This window comes from Cygnus olor, chromosome 17 (assembly GCF_009769625.2).
Source record: "Cygnus olor isolate bCygOlo1 chromosome 17, bCygOlo1.pri.v2, whole genome shotgun sequence".
Taxonomy (NCBI): Eukaryota; Metazoa; Chordata; class Aves; order Anseriformes; family Anatidae; genus Cygnus; species Cygnus olor.
This window is the reverse complement of record NC_049185.1, coordinates 10,831,809-10,848,499: the sequence shown is the minus strand read 5'-3', so window position 1 is coordinate 10,848,499 and position 16,691 is coordinate 10,831,809. Positions and strand designations below refer to the sequence as shown.

Sequence of the window (16,691 nt, the reverse complement as noted above, 5' to 3'; positions counted from 1 at the left end):
GCGAATTTGAAGCTTATATTTTAGCCTCTACGATCAAACAAGACCTTAATACCCTCAGGGCATTGTCTGTAACAAGAACAGTAAAGTGAGTAATTCTACAACCACAGAATTGAACAGGGAGGAGGCAGATCCTGCCAGCTAGGAAACACAGAGGGAACATATAAATATGCAGCCTGAGTTTTGCCAAACAATATTCCTATGTTATCCGTTCTCACGTCATTGTGAGCTCTGAATTTTGTTTACTAATCTACGTACATCACCGTCTGGCATCAGCTCTTTGTCCAGGTGACAGCAAGGCTCCTGGATGCAGAGAGACTTCCACCGGAGGGAATTTGGTGGCCAGGAGAAAGAAGTCATCCCACCCTCACTGGCCAGAGGACCCACATAGCAGCTGAAGTGAAGAGAAAGATGTGCATGCTTAGATACTTATTTGGACCAAAGTACCTTCATACCATGACATCTGCAACTTCTGCAGGACAAAAGGTACAAGAGCTCACTGTTACAAACTCATGGTTAATGTTTCTGTGTTTTACTGCTCATTAGGGGGAAAAAAGAAGTTTTGTTCACATATTTAGGAACAATGGTTTGAAAAACTCATTTTCAATAGTTAGAGTACATTTCTCTCCTTTCCTAGAATCCCTCAAATTTCTGATAGTCTTTGACCTAGATCCTGCATTGATGCCTCGCAACCCACTTTCAAAAGAAATGAGATCTGAGAGCGGTCAGCACCTCTAAAAATTGGGGTGAAATCTCAACTCCATTGCCTTCACCAGGTCTCAGACGTCATCCTGCTTCTGAGGAAGGTAGACAGAGACACTCTTTTATTACAAAGGTAAAAGGGACTTTCTTTGATAAAATATTTGTGGGGAGAGAGAGAGGGAGGATGTAGAAGAAACCTTGGGGTTTGCACACACCTTTTGGAAGCTGATTCAAACACATTATTCTTCAAAACAGGCTACATGCCTTAAGTAAAAAAATGTTGAGGTGTTGGGGACCAGGTCTTAATCCTTCCCAGTTCTTGCTCTTGTAAGTCAGGAGGAATCTCAAATATGGTAAACCCCGAGGAGCTAACCACAGCCAGCTTACCGTGAATGCCCTCACAAGCAAAGCCAGTTTCTTGTTTCAAACAGTTACGACTCCGCTGAAGTTAATGGAGTATAGTTTGCGACTCCAACGACCACATTGTATTTTTCCCTCTCGTTCCTTAAGCAGATGGACAGTTAAATGAAGCAAGTACTCTATATAACTCCTGTAAGGACTGCCTTGCTGCATTACGAAGATGCCTATTCAGCTGAGAGATGTGTCATTTCTTTATTTGTTCTACACTAGCTGCTAAGTCCGTCCAAGGAGAAGGAAGATCTACCTTTCCTCAAGAGTGGACGTTTACATTACTGTTAATAAGCTGTCAGTAGAGGTGTTTTGTATTAGTAACACAAAGGCAATTCTGTGTAACACTTACATCAGATTTATGCTAATGTCAGATGCTATTAGGAGAGACTTACCAAACCTGGAAACACAATGTGAACACTTTCAGATGTTAAGGAAAGTTGACAACACTGAATCTGGTTCCTCATTATTCTCCGAAGGTTCCTCCTTCTACCCCTGTCCTAGGGTTTGGGAGGATTAAGACGACTTTCTCACTGTCCGAATCTAAAGTCATGGGGGGTTTAAAAGTGTTTTTGCTACAGTTTTGTGTGTTAGCCAGCTCTGTCTATGCTTGAACATAGACAAGCCAGTCCTACATTTGAGCTCTTCTGCTGCAGCAGTAATATCCACAGGGGAAGAGTTAAAATTACCTATCTTCTCTATTAACCAAAGAATACATGTTAAAATATATGTTGTTCTATATATTAATCCCTTAAAAACAAACAAAACAACTTTCTTTAAAAAGTAAGAAATTGAAAGACTCCTCACTTTTTTTTTACTTAGCTCACCTGAGAAAATGAATGAAAAGGGCAAACAAATGAAGCTTTTATATCCTTTGACATCAGTGCAACAGGAGTAATACTGACAAGCTAACGCATTTCCAAGGTATACGGAGATGAAGAAAAGAGAATTTTTAAGCAGCTTAATAGCTAGATGATAATATAAGAGGTGGCCCGGAAAATCACACAGAAATCTGGGGGAGCCCAACATCTCAATCTGAGGATTGCTACTAAGGGGAGGAGGAAAGAAATGTACTGAGTTATGTTTAGTTCTGAGTGGGTGAAATGCACCAGGAAGCTGTTATACAGTAGCAACTTTTTTGTATTGATCCTCCAGATAAACATGCCCACACAGTCTAACTACCTTTGTAAAATTAATTGGGTCTCCAGACAACACAGATTCCAGTGTCCTGCACTTATTGCAAAGTAACTAAAATCTTAGGTGGCCTGCGGAAGTCTTTCATTAGACACTGCGAATCCTAGAGAAGAACTTGCAGAATACCAGAAGTCAAAACTGAGCAGCCTGGATGTAAGGAGGTGCACAGCCAAGCATTTGCCAAGTCTGAGCAGCTATGTTAATACAGTTTTATACAGCAACAGAAGCATGCACAGGCAACATCCACTTTAATCATTCAAATTAGGTTTAACATAAGAAAGAAATGACAATCACATGCTACTGGAAATTGGAGCAGAAAGAAAAGTTGTAAACAGAGAAGAAATGGAAAAAAAAATCTTATATGAATTCACATTCTGTCACAATCAGGAGCACCCATGTGAAAAAAAGAGGTATGTATTTATATGTTTCTTGGGTGGACATCTATTAACTTAAAGAGATTTGCCTTGATCAACAACCAGATTCCTGGTATTCTGAATCAGAAAGCGTGAAAACATATTCCAAAGCTTTCAAAGTCAACGAGGAAACTAAAAAAAAGTCCTTGAAAACAAGCTATTTAAAAATTTAAATGTAAGTATGAGTTACTTATACAGGAAATTTAATCTTTTATATACATCTATATGTAAGGATATATGTAAACAGACACCACACATCCTACATGTAAATTAATCCCTTATAAAGGACTGGTAGCAGATTAGAAAAAAAGACTCCAAGGGACTGTGACAAAAATAAATATTTAGTAGCTTCCAAAAATGATGTGATCTAATGAGGGAAAAAAAAAAAAAAAAGCTTTGAAATGAGATGGCATGTACAAAACCTGTCTCTAAACATCATTTACGTGATAAATAGAACTAAAGTATGGACAATGATTCCCTCTGCTCCTGTAAATGACTATCTGATAGCCTTGAAGCTTCCAGCACAGTTCATCAATTTCTTATCATATATAATTCATATACTTCCAAGAGAACCGCAGGGAAAACTGGCACTAGCTCAGCAAATAAATCCCCAAAGTAGGAAACCAACACCTCTTTCTAATCACATGGCACACCACTTCATGTTGATGTTTTTAAGGAGATATCCTGAGCTTTGGGCTAAGACAACATTCAGATGAATAAACAGAAGAGTCCCAAACATCTTAGGGTTCTGATTTTTGGATATCAAGGATATTGCAGCGTTATTTCTAATCTGCTTGTACCAGGAGCCGTGCAACTAGCTGATGTAGCCACAACACATGGTAGGGTCTGATGATTTTAGATCTTGTCTCCTAGAAGATGATGATGCAGATACCTTTGGAAGATGAGAGCACGGTAGGGAGATGTCCACAGGGCATATAACGCTACTGGTATGATTCCCATATACTGTCTGCCAGCAGATTTATGTTCCAATGATAAAAATTGAAATGACTTACAGATGTTAATAATATCAATTATTATAAACTAGATTATTATTAACTAACTCTGATCCTTATAGGAGGATGGAAATACCTTTGTTGAGAATATATATTCAGAGCAGAAGGTACAAAAAATACTTGCATTTTTCAGGCTTTTTTTTTTTTTTTTGTAAACGTGATTAGTCTGAGCTTTTCTTCTGTTCTGACTGGTTTGGTTTAACTTTGCATTTACTTCATCTCTAAGGAACCAGACTGCTTTGTCATCATGTCACAGGATGTCACGATGGAGTCTGGCACAGGCACCAAGTGCAAGTGAATTGTAACAGGGAGCTACACTAAAGGAAAACCTCCTCACAGTCATGGCTGAGCAGAGAAGCTGCCAGACCAGAGAAGCTGCCAGACCTTACACTGAAATCAAGAGGATTATGATGTGAAATGAATTCTAGCAAGGTCAAAAAGTGTTAGCAAACTTCAGAGGAGTTTCTGTGCTTCCAGCTGCTAGTATCTGTTCCTTCATCCCTACTCCTTGATGTGCCATCATCCTCAGCCAGGGAGCTCCTAGCTCTGAGCCTGTTTGAAGTTTGTTTTTCACAAATACCAACATGGTAGAGGTGAATAATAGGGCTGTTGTACTGGCTCTTTCACTGTACAAATAGGCTTTGAAAAACATTTATAACTACTCTCTAGCCTCTAGCACCTCCTCCTTCAATAACTCTCTGAAATGCAACTCTGTTTTAATTAAGGTCTCAGTCTCTGTTTCTTGCTTTCATCATATTTCAGTTTGTTACTTAAAACCAAATCCTGTTCTTGTCCTACAAAGGTCCATAGGCCCTAAAGGAAAGTCTGTAACGATGAACAAAAAGCACTTAGAAGTGTATTTTCAGTTAGATTAAAAGTCAGAAAAACTTTCCACAAGCATCAGTTAACAGTCTGCTACTGTAAATTAATCATTTACACAGGCATGACCTAATAGCACGGCTGTTCCCTTAACTGGAAGTATATTCCTTACAAATTACAGTTCTACCAAGTGTTACACTTTCAGGGTTATTCTCAAAGGAATACAAGTATTTGGATTATTGGAAGAGCCTTAAGGTAGCCTGAACTCTCATGTCCATTTTTGATGATACAATTCCTTTTTCAAAGGAATCACTCTCCAGCTAGGACGCACCATTACAACTTAAGGATGTATTTGCATGCTGGAATCCCAATCTTCACAGCTGCTTAGGCTATCCCCCAAAAGATGTTCTTTGTAAGCATGACAAAAACCAAAATAGGCACCCCTCATCCCCCTCACAACACAGTAACAAACACTGTGGTTTGGTCCCTGCGGGAGGTTTCTGCTGCCTCCTGTAAATACAATTTCCTAGAATAACCTACCTCTGAATGGCAAGAATACATCAGACCTGAAATGTTTCAAACTGAACATCTGCAACAACTGAGAATTTGCTAACAAACTTGCTTCCTCAGAAAGTTTCTGCACTGATCTGTAACTATGTCAAAATACCAAATTCCACCCCTTTCTATCCAAGCACTTACAAACGTTCTCACTACTGTTTGAAACCACAGTTTCAAAAGAGCTCCCCCTTAATTGATATTTTCTAATATGGAGGTAAGAAGTAAATGTTATCACAAAGCTGTCTGACAGTTTTAACTGTTGCTTCTTGCTTCTTAATGAAGCAATTGGCATAATGAGCATTAGCTGACATGATGTGTGTAGTGTAATCTCCTTGACATGGACCACAAATGTGACCTTTTCCTTGGGATCTGCTTGTCTGCTGAATGACAGCAAAAAGCAGTATATGAAGACATTGTAAGTACTAAAAATTTTGCAACAAGCTCTTGGAGCTTTCAGAAAACATTCATTTATTTATTTATTTATTTATTTTTACTAAACCATTAGTATCGCAAAGGACAAATTTATCGAAAGATTGTTTTTCTGGATATATATTCCCTTTGCTCTCTTGATAAGATGTTTTCTCAAAAAGTAAACTAAAGGAAAAAGTGATATATGTTTTTGGAAAATAGCAAGATAATCTCATTAGAGATTGGAAGGGTATGCTTCAATTTCAAATTTCTAGTATTTGTATGCATTTTCCTCCAATGCTGTAAGCATAGCTGTCACTATCGATTTGATACCCAAACACTGGAAAAAACTACACTCCAGCAAGACAATTAAAATATATAGCAATAGAATGCCCTTCAACTCCAGGTGAGAATAGATCAGAAGCCAGAACACACTGATAAAAGTATTCAGAAAATACAAAATAATAACCAGCCTCTAGATGAGGCACTTACTGTGTGAGACGGTCAAACAACTGTGCGCACGGTGAGGGATTTCCTGTCTTGCAAGAGCTGTTCCTGGAAAGAGGAGGGGGAAAGAGAAATGAAAAGTGGGTGAGTTTTAAAGCAATGCCAACTGTTAAGTAGAGTTGTCTTTGCTGATATATTAGATTCAGGCAAGATTTTGATATAATTGAGATTCACGTAGCAAGCGGAGAGGATTCCATTCTGCTGAAGAGATTTGATTCTTCAGGGAGAGAATAATGGGAGTAGATTGTTCACTTGGGCAGGTGTAACCAACCTGCTAAATCCAAGCAGGCCAGATAGGGCTGAGGATTAATTGGGTTTATTAAACTTCATCTCTGAAACCAGACTATTCAAGCCTCAAAGAAGTCTCATTGAATCCTGAAGTTTCTTATGGCAAACGGTGATCTTTTAAAAACCTTCAGTTCACATTGACCAGCTTTGGGCATTAGAAAGTTAGGACAAGACCAGATGGCACTGCATTGTCATATTTTCCTTTTTCTCAGGGGTTGAGGAGCATGAATTTTAAGCCTACTATGATGAGGACATGTGGAAATGGCAGGGAAGTAAGCACTGCTCCTTTCTACCAGGCCTAATGGAAACCTGAGCAGCTGGGAATCCAGTTCATTCTTACTTCACCCAGAAAAGAGGAAGAGGAAACTTTTTGCAGCTGGAGATAGTGACAGACTATTTTGTATCAGTCTACAAGCACCAATTCTACCAAAAGAGTGAGAAGTACATGAACTTAATGGATGAATAGACTTCAAAATCTTGATGATACATTTTCTTTGATACCTGAGCAAATGACCCAGTCCTGTCTGTATTTTAATTTTTCATGTGCTAGCTATATTATAATCCTAAATAGACTCCTGCAAATCTATTTAGAAGCATAATGAAATGAAAATCAAGTTTGAATAGAGAATGCATTGATTTTCTATGTCAGAAATGAAGCAATTTAGTATTTCTTTCAGTCAAGGTGCTACTGTTCTGTGCCAGTACTAATTAAATTCTAATGTGTTCCGAGCACAGAAATTATGTTGTCTCATAGTAACTATATCAAATTGAGGGGTAGAGACATTAATGGCCTGATCAGATGAATTAACATAAACCAGCAGTCCTTGTCATTGCGCAAGTACATTTTTCATTAGAATTGACATTTCTTGATTATAATTTTTGTTGTTGTTGTTGTTAATAGATTACTAAATGGAAGGGATAGGAGGAAGAGTTAAGTATTTCACAACTCTAGGTCACAGGATTAAGGATTGCAGAAAAGCAACTGAAAATTATTTAGAGGTTTAAAATCTAATTTATATGACAAAATGACTCTCACAGGCCTTCCCCAAATTTTTACATATGTAGCTTTTCTCTCAATGAAGGGATTAGGATTGGGGTTTGTGATTTTCCTCCTAGTTGGAGAGGAGAAAAATAATGAAATCTGAGAATTTTCCACGTGACAAAAAAATGTTTCACACTCATTTTATTAGTAACCTGTACTACCTCCCTTAGGTTGTGGTCACAAAAGAAGACCATTTTCCATGTGTTACAAGTCTGTCTCCAGGTAAGAACTGTTCTCATCTTGCCTGAGGATGAGCTCCTCAGAGAGGTTAAACCTGCTTGGCTTCCGTTTGCCTTCATTAACTCTGATTCCAAAAGGCCAAAGAGAGATAGGAGGGAGGCATGGAGGTAAACCACTCTTTCCTTTGGGAAGAACCTCTCTGCTGATGCTGGTCTCCTTATTAAGTTAAGAGATACATCACATACTTACAGAACCTGGAGAAAGCTTTCTCAGAGCATGCCTTCTACCTATCTGCCAAAGTAATTTTGTAGAAAATTCAGAAAACACGTGCGAATGTAAAATTCCTATCTCCCTCCCATAGGCTAAGCCAGCTTCCCCCTTGCTGCATAGATGCTGTGGCTGTACTTCTGCTGAGTCTAGACTGCCCTGCCTAGGGATGCCAAGCAAGGGCTGCCAGGAGTCCCAGACACTCTAATCTCAGGGGAACAGCACAAGGTGGGCAGACTTAGGCCTGGCAATACAGCGTATTCTGGCTCTTCAGAATACTTTTAAAACAGTTTTTCAGCTCCTGCTTTCAGTGGGAAAAGAAAGTTCGGTAGTGAACTTGAACCAACTGTCCTTATTTCAAAGGATGTCTGTGTTAATAATTCACCTGAGACAATTTGAATTTGTGCCTCGGTTTACCTGTATGTAAAACTTGGAGAATATCTAACTCCTACAGCTCTAGCACCTTAAATAATGTACTGCTTTAACATTTTCCTTGATCAAATTAGCTCTAGGTACATGTTGCAACAGCTCATTAGGAAATCTGGTTGAGATTTATGTGAACGTCAAGCCCAATGCTTTGGGCTGGTGTGCAAAGAACACTCGCATCGTGTAACCGAAACTAATCAGACAGATGGGCTCTGCCAGCAGCAATGTGTCTTAGCTGTCAATATCCTGAACTTTCCAGCCACCTACACAACACACAGCCACACATGTGAACACCCAGAGAAATTAATATGGATATTAGACTTCACCATTCATTATCTTGTCATCATTTTAAAGCCCAATTTTGAAGTGAGAGGACACATTGCAGCTTTTTAATTACCACTTGCCCCAGCTACTGCAATCACAGACCCATAAAGGAATCCCAGCATAAATTGTTTTTGCTAATAAATATCAGTCAGGGATAAATAATGGACCAGTGCTCTTTCACCTTTTTATTAATCCATGATATCTGCTGTAAAAGTCTTGATGAAGGGAGCTCTGGCCTTGCAAGCAATGAGGTGCAAAGAAATGCACATTAGTTTTTTGGATCTGCTGGGATTAAATCTTCCAGCGATGACAGTATCACAACTGCACAAGCGGGGAGACGTGAAATACAGAACATGCCTCATTACCAATTAGCGCAGTATTCATAAACATTTTTTTTCTTAATTTATTAGTTTTGCAAGGTTTACTTAGGTACTATCCAAATCCAAATCCTGAAAGGTATTTATCTTAGTAGGAAATGGGGACTACATTAGGGTTGCTGCGGAGAAGAGAGGAGCAGGATTACAACTCCAGCACCTGGTACTGGAATTCGAGTGGGGTGGTCTTTTTGCATTGGCAAATCTATGCGTGGGACTGATTAAACTTTAATTGTGTGATTTTAAGAGCACCCTCATCATCCCAAGTCTTAATAGAAAACTGAATTATTTGCTCAGCTGGTATCAGTCTGAGGAAATGGATCATTTACCTTTTCGCCAATATGAAAATACAGGCATGTAGTAAGTGGAAATATTTGTGGGAAAAGAAGCCAGGCTGTACCTGAGAGCTCTGCAGCAAAAGCCTTTATGCTCATCTGTGAGGCAGTTAACAATGAGCATCAGAGGATTTCCATGTTTTGGAGTGTGCCAGATTGCTCCTCTTCTTAACTTTGGTATTTTAAGTCCCTATAGGTTCTGTGATGCCTTTTTTCTTTTTTTTTTCTTTTTTTTTTTTTTTTTTTTTTTTTTTTTTTTTTTTTTTTTTTTTCTTTTCTTTTTTTTCCCCCTTTGAGCCCACTGCCTTGCTGAATGAACTGGGAACTGGTTTGGGATCAAGTTAACTAAGCAGGTATTACATAAAAATGCAGTTTGAAGTCCAGAGACAAATATCCCAGGACATCCACAACCCCTAAAGTCCCAGTTTTACAGACATATCTCTTTTTCACATTTAGAATAACACCTCAACCCTCTGAACCGAAGGGATCTGAAGGCAACCATGAAGTCTACCCATGGTATATATGGAAAGACTGCGTCACTGAATTAGTAATGTCTCCATGCTCCAACTACATGACAAGACAGGATAGTACCTGAGATACGAATGAGGACTAAAAGACTTAACGGTGTTTTTCAGAATAACAAAAATAATAGAAGCATAAAATAGTAATTATAACCTATTTTATATAGTGATTTACAAAGGATTCCCTTTAAGTCTTAATCTTTAGCAGATGCCATATTCCCACTATTCATATTTCATTCTGACACTTATATTCCACCCTCATCCCAAGGAGATGTGCAAGCTTTCCTTTTTAGTCCTTTTAAGTTTTTACCTTTCCTCAACACTCAGCAATTAAACTGCATGGGGGATATCTTCTGAAGCTGCTTAAAGTAACAGAGGGTTAAAAGTTTTGTAATTCTTCTCCTCTTCCTTTTGCTTTCCCTTTTTCTTCACTTCTGCAGAAACACCTTGAAAGCTCTCTGTCTTGATGAGGATATAATTATGCCACAGTGTAGAGACAGTCACAGCTCACGGCATTTTTGACTTGCAGTAGAGGACTTTGGTCCTCCAAAGCAGCACGTTCTCCTCCTGTCTCATCATAGGAACAACCCTGAAATTCTTCAAATCCATATTAGAATTCTGAACTTGCTCCAGAGTGGCTCGAAAATGGTGTATACGAAATAGCTGTTTCCTGTCAGGCTCCTAAAATCCCTAGTAGTTAAACATAATTTTTTAAAGGCTTTATTTGCTATCAAGCACCTGAATCCTGTATATTTTACAAGCTAATGAGCGAGTTTTTGAGAAGAAAACGTAGCTGTTAGGAATGTTAACTGAAGTACGCTTACTGCAGGAGTGTGGTGTGTGTGTGTAAAAATCCTTCTTTAATGTCTAATCTTGGAGTAAGTCCCAGAAGAGATTGATTCAATTTCCATTCATTATGAGAGCAAACTTAAAATTACTCTGATGTATAGACACTTGCTATTCCCGCATCTTTCAGGCAGCAGAGATTAGTGATGTGTGGCAGGACCTATGATGACTAGCAAATAAAGAGCCTTAAAATGATGGTACAGTGTGTATTAATGGAAAAGCTTAAGGATTGGGTCTGTGTTACAATAAGGGCTCCATAATCGACAGCTTTCATTAAAAGGTCTCCAAACCACAGATCAGAAATCTACAGCTGCTCGCCCTTTTCATGTAAAAGGATACTTAGAAAAAAATCTCTAAATTATCATTCCTGGTTTGTGTTGCCTTGGGAACTAAAGCACAAGTTTTGAATAAAAAGTTGTAACTTAAAATGTGTTTTCAATACAACACTTAAGAGAAACTAGAACACTTCCACATCATCTGGTTTCATCTTTGCCTTAGAGGTCCTCCTCTATTCCTGACCTGCATGTTAAATAAAATCCTCTTATTGAAGCAACTTCTGTAAACTGAAGGAACTACAATGACTGTGAAATAAGCTAATTTTTCTGTTATAAAGTCATGGACTACCTTTGATCTTCAGACACAAAGGGACAAAACCCAAACCTTTTGAAAACTCTTTTGAAATTCTTCTTGCAGTATTATAAAATCACGATCATGTGGAAGAACTCACCATGAATTAATACCTGTAGCCAGCCACAGAAAAACATCTAAGGCTTTAACACCTGTCCTTCCTGAGCATCAGTTCAGTGAACTGAACACTTGCCATTGATAGATGTGAAAGCAGAACACTTAGGAAAAGCAGAAATACACAGAAAAATAATGACAATGCTAAATCAATTGCAGAATAAGCAGCAATATTTACTGAATTAAATCACAAGGAAGCAGGAGGTATTTGCACTAACTAAGGTTTCAGCTGAAGTGTCTTTCTTCACCTGAACTTCCTTAAACATTTAAAAGATGTGAAGATATATGGGTTTAAAATCGTTTCATTGCTAACGATCTCAGCTCTGTTAAGGATGGTTCACGTATTATCGTGGATTCAGAAATCCATCTGAACCCGTCTTGTATGAGATAACTTAGCTGCTTCAGGCTCCACTTTTCCTTCTACTGTGAGACGTGACTGTTCTAAAAGGCTCAGGGCCACATTGGTAGGGAAATAAAAATTGTCCAATATTTTGTATCCAGCATGAAGTATAAAACTATGCTCAAAGAAATTTATATATTTTACAGTAATGTATTTGTTTTACTACTTTAAAAATAATCAAAATTTCCCTAACATTTAAATTAAGTACCTGAAGTGAAATAGTTCAATACAAGTATTTCATCATTTTATATATGTGTGTGCATGTGTGTATATACTTATAAATTTGACTTTTTTTTTTTTTTAATTCAAGACTGAATAAACCTGGGAACATGAGAATCTCTGGAAAAGAAAAAAATTAGTGTGCTCTAATAAGGAGAATGGATATCTTAAATTGGACTGTATCTGTGAAATATGAAATCAACTGTTAATATAGAGGAAAACTTTTTGATATTGGTTAGAATGGAATTTAGCTGTTTAAACTTGACAAGAAGCTACCTGAAATTCACAAGAAAGCATCATACAGCTGTTCCAGAATCAGCACATTATACAAACACTGTGGTTTTGTTGTTTTTATCAGGTGTTGTTTTGAGAGATGGGGGAAAGGGGGGAAAAGATGATATTTTTTCTCATAGAACAAATTATTTTAATTGTCTATTGAATAAATTGAATTTGTTGTTAAGAAAAAAAAATGAAAGAAATGTCAGCCTTGAGTTAAGTGTAACAAAGGCTTTCCGAGAAAATGAATGTTACGTCAACAAAAGTTCAGTATTTAGATTTGTCCTTTAAGTGCTGGGGACACTGCACTTCTACATGAATGCCTTTAGGCAACAAAGACTAAAACAAAAGATGTGAAGAGGGGGGTGAGGTAGTAGTATTTTTATATATTTTTAAATTTTTAATTTTTTTTTAGCTTTTCCACTTTGCAGTTCAGAGTCATCTTCATTAATGACTTGAAAAGTCATTATTCTTTGCAGATTGGACAATGTTGATCCAGAAGGTAAAACACCGAATTTCCAAAGCGCACAGCTGATCCTGAAGAATGCTAAGAGAAAAGGATAAGAAAAGCCTCAGGATTTTAGCATAGCAAAATGTCATGGTATGCTTTCCCCAAAAACACATACAACATTAATCATGTATGACTGAAATAATTTTCCTGTTCCTAATTTATAAAGTTTTAATAATTAAAGGAATAAATTATTCCATATGGTGATCAATCTATGGACTGTGCATATTAAAACCTGCTAACAGCATAATTGAAAACATGCTTTCATTTCCTTTCATGCATCACAGTGCATTATCTTCCTCGTCAAAGGACCTCAGTCGTAGCTTCATTGACTAATTATACATAAGTGTGTACGCATGTACATTGTTAGGAGTTTCCTGGTGTTGACATTTAGTGAAGAACGTGTGTGCCTTCATCAATTAAATTTACTTTTCAAATTAACTTTCCACTTTGGCTGTTTCATAGATACTTTAGTGGCACAGTCTTGACAAGTCTTTAGCAAAAGATTTTGAATTTCTAATAAGCATTATAATAATTGTTGTAATTAAGGGCTGGAACAGATCTTGCATCATTGAACAAAACCTTGGGAGTCCAGCTAATTCCCTTCTGATTCCATCCTGTCAAAATGTGAAGTACTGCGAGGGGTAAGCCATAGGAGGAGACATCACTGTAGTTGTGTGAGATTTACAAGAATGCCAGGACACTTTACAGCTGGTATTTACTTCCATGCTAATTTATTTTGAGTGATGAAACACTTGTCCTGTCTATTAGTGCCACACCAATTAATTGTTAGTATTACTCGACTAAAGCAAAATAAAGACTTTGCAGAAAGGCAGAAAGTGTGCTGCAGAAGCCTAGTGGGATTTTCAAGAGGCTCTGAAGCCACACAGAATTGCAGCAGTTTCAGTTAAGCTGCCATTTATAAGAGGCTAGTGAGCAGTGCATTATTATTAATATTAATAAAAAGATTTCAGAGAAATCGGGGAACTAGATTTAGTGAGTTAGGCATTGCATTCCAATGCATACAGATATTATGAACATGTTACAGACATAGTCAGGATTCATTCATGAATAGTCACATCAGAACCCAAAAATAAGAGTTTTAATCAATGCTTAATTTAAAAAAATCCAAATACAACCCTTTAATTATCCTTTAATAACTCAAACTTTAAATACAGCATGATAAAAACCTAATCATTTTCTGCCTTTGATGGCATCACTGCAGATTATTTTTGTCCCAATGATACTTTTGATTCAATAGCCTTTAAAATGTTTATGAAATTCTTTTTTGAAAATTCTTTGAAATTCTTTTTTGATTTTATTTGAAATTAGGAAAAGTGTAGCTTTGCTGACTAACAAATTTAAGAAAATGCACATTTAAATTGAAACTCACTTGTGCATAAACTGGAAAGGGAAACATACTTAATGAAAAATCTAAATTTAATCTGATAGTTAAAATTTTGTATCATCCAAAAATTACCTACTAAGTAACCAACGTGATTTAAAAACACACAAAAAATTCAGATGACTGAAATCTTGTTTTTCTTATCTATAGAAGAATTTTTCTTAGAACACAGACATTTCACACAATTTTCCCAAATGACTTAAGCATGTGTTGGGTTACAACATCCCAAAACGGGGATATAGTCATCTGTAGGCCTGTGACATACCTACTCTCTTGAAGATGAGCTTCTACAGTTTGTTATATCTGCATTTATTCTCTATTCCTAACTCTCTCTAAACCATCACAAAAGAAATATACATCTGGTGTAAAATCATAGAAATTATACAAATTCAAGAATAGGTCTGTAGCAGAACATGGTAAATGTTGTACAAATCCTTCTCTTTCTCTAGGAAGTTTATTTAAACTCTCTGTCTCATTAAATCAGGAAATAGAACATGAATGTTTGAAATGTTTATTTCTCAAAATTGTATTAATTAATAACAACACTCTTAATTTACAAGCAACTAATTCAATTCTTAACCTATAACACGACACGAGACTGACAGAAATCCCTGGTTAAACACTGGTTGAGATTTCTACCACACTAGCTGTTCCCACAGATTTGGGAGTTTATCAACCTATTTCTCAAAGCAGCTTGTTCAGCTATTTTTTCAGATTTTTTTTTTTTTTTGCCAAATTTTCAGCTTGTCTAAGTAGGACAGGGAAATGTTCCCGTTCCTCTGTGTGTCACCTTTGCTGCTGATGCCTTGAACATCCAAGGTCAGTTCTTTAACAAATGTATCTATTGTTTTTGCTTACCTACTCAAACATGTCAAAAGCCTAATTGACAACTTTTTGGAGGTGGGAAAGCAAAATATGTGCTCCTTGTACAGTCCTAATGATGTATTTCCAATTTATATAAGTGGTTAGACTTCAAGGGTTGCTTCATCTCATGTTCTCTTGCTTATTGGCAACAACTCTTATCACATAATGCCACACCTGGAAGTTTTAGTACCTCCTTGTTAAGAGTAGGATTGATATCAGCATATTGCAAAGCTAGACTAGAGACACAATCCAAGAAAGTCAGTGAGAGAAAATCTCTATTAATGTCAACAGACTTAGGATCAGTCCCAAGCAAAGAAAAAATGTTTAATGTCATGATGTCATCTTTCCTATATCTTACTTTCTTCAGCCCCAGAGGGAGCAATTTGTACCGGTATGTTATTGTACATCCATAGATACCACCCAAAAAAGTGATTTCAAAGAGAATTATCTGCCAAACCTACTACTGAAATAAACCTGTGTAAGTAAGAATCCAACAACCATTTGCATATTTACTAACACTGTGATTACAAAAATTGAAATGTATTGGCTGTAAAGTGAGGATAAGTAAGAAGGATTAGGATGGCCAAAGACAAATGATTTAAAATTGTTCATCTTTCAGAAACCACATGTATTGTTCTTAAGGAGATTATTTTTTCCAGTACAGTCCAACAATTAGTCTACATAATCATTGTTATAGTTTGCCTACTGTATAAAGATTTAATGCTATGCTCCTAAAACTCACTTGCAAGAGAGGCTGCAATCAGTCTCAAGATTCACACAAAGATGCACTTTCTCCCACTTCAGTGGATTTTTGAGCAACTAGTAATATTTACTTTTCATTCAAATGCAACAAATGTCAAGGAGTTAAGGGAGAGTCTCCTAGAAATACTGACTTTTGGAGGTGAAAGTTGTGCGTGACGTAGTAGTATTACTTTAAAAGATTTACATGAGAGATTCCTGTGTAGATTCCTACAGAAGATGCATACATTGTGGTGGTACCAAATACACAACTCATTCTTGATCCTGAACTAGTACGTTTCTCCATCACTTGGACTTCTACATACTATTATAATAAAATCATCCAAATGGTTGATAAGAAGGGATAGCATACTGATTATCATATTCCAAAGGCTCAGATTTGATCATGCCTCATTAGAGTTTTAGTTTCCTTGATACTTGAAAAAGGGATTCCTCCATTTGTACTAAGAAGATGTGGGTGTTAATATTAATAACTGTAAGACTGTTGCATTTTTGGCAGGCCAGACACTTTGTAGTTGAAGTCAGCTGACATAAAAGACTCATTAACTTATCAAGCCTCTTCGTGCCTGGTGTGGAAATGTGACTTGCTCCATTGAGCAGGACTGAACACAGCTTTTGTTAACATAAGAGGTTTTTAATAACGACAAAGACCAAGGTGGTCATCATCAAAGCTTGAAAGCAAAGATATTTACCTTAGATCAAAGGGGAAACAGCAGTTCACAAGTTACTCTTTAAAAGTCTTCTCTTAGAAATGACTAAATGCTACAAACATGTTATAAGATTGAAAAGAAGTCCTGCTGACTTGCTATTTAAAATAAATACATTTCTAAAGAATATTAAATAACAGAATTAACTCTTAATTAAACATTTATGGTGTCAAATCAAGCATTCAGACTC

The 16,691-nt window shown here is 36.9% G+C and overlaps 1 long non-coding RNA gene across 1 annotated transcript in view; it reads right to left on the bottom strand.

The window, feature by feature from the left end:
* Nucleotides 1-16,691, bottom strand: part of LOC121079706 — a 95,211-nt gene that overhangs the window by 56,847 nt on the left and 21,673 nt on the right. Inside the window, exon 2 of the long non-coding RNA XR_005825143.1 lies at nucleotides 6,005-6,067. This is a non-coding gene — a long non-coding RNA (uncharacterized LOC121079706). The remainder of the gene's footprint in view (nucleotides 1-6,004; nucleotides 6,068-16,691) is intronic.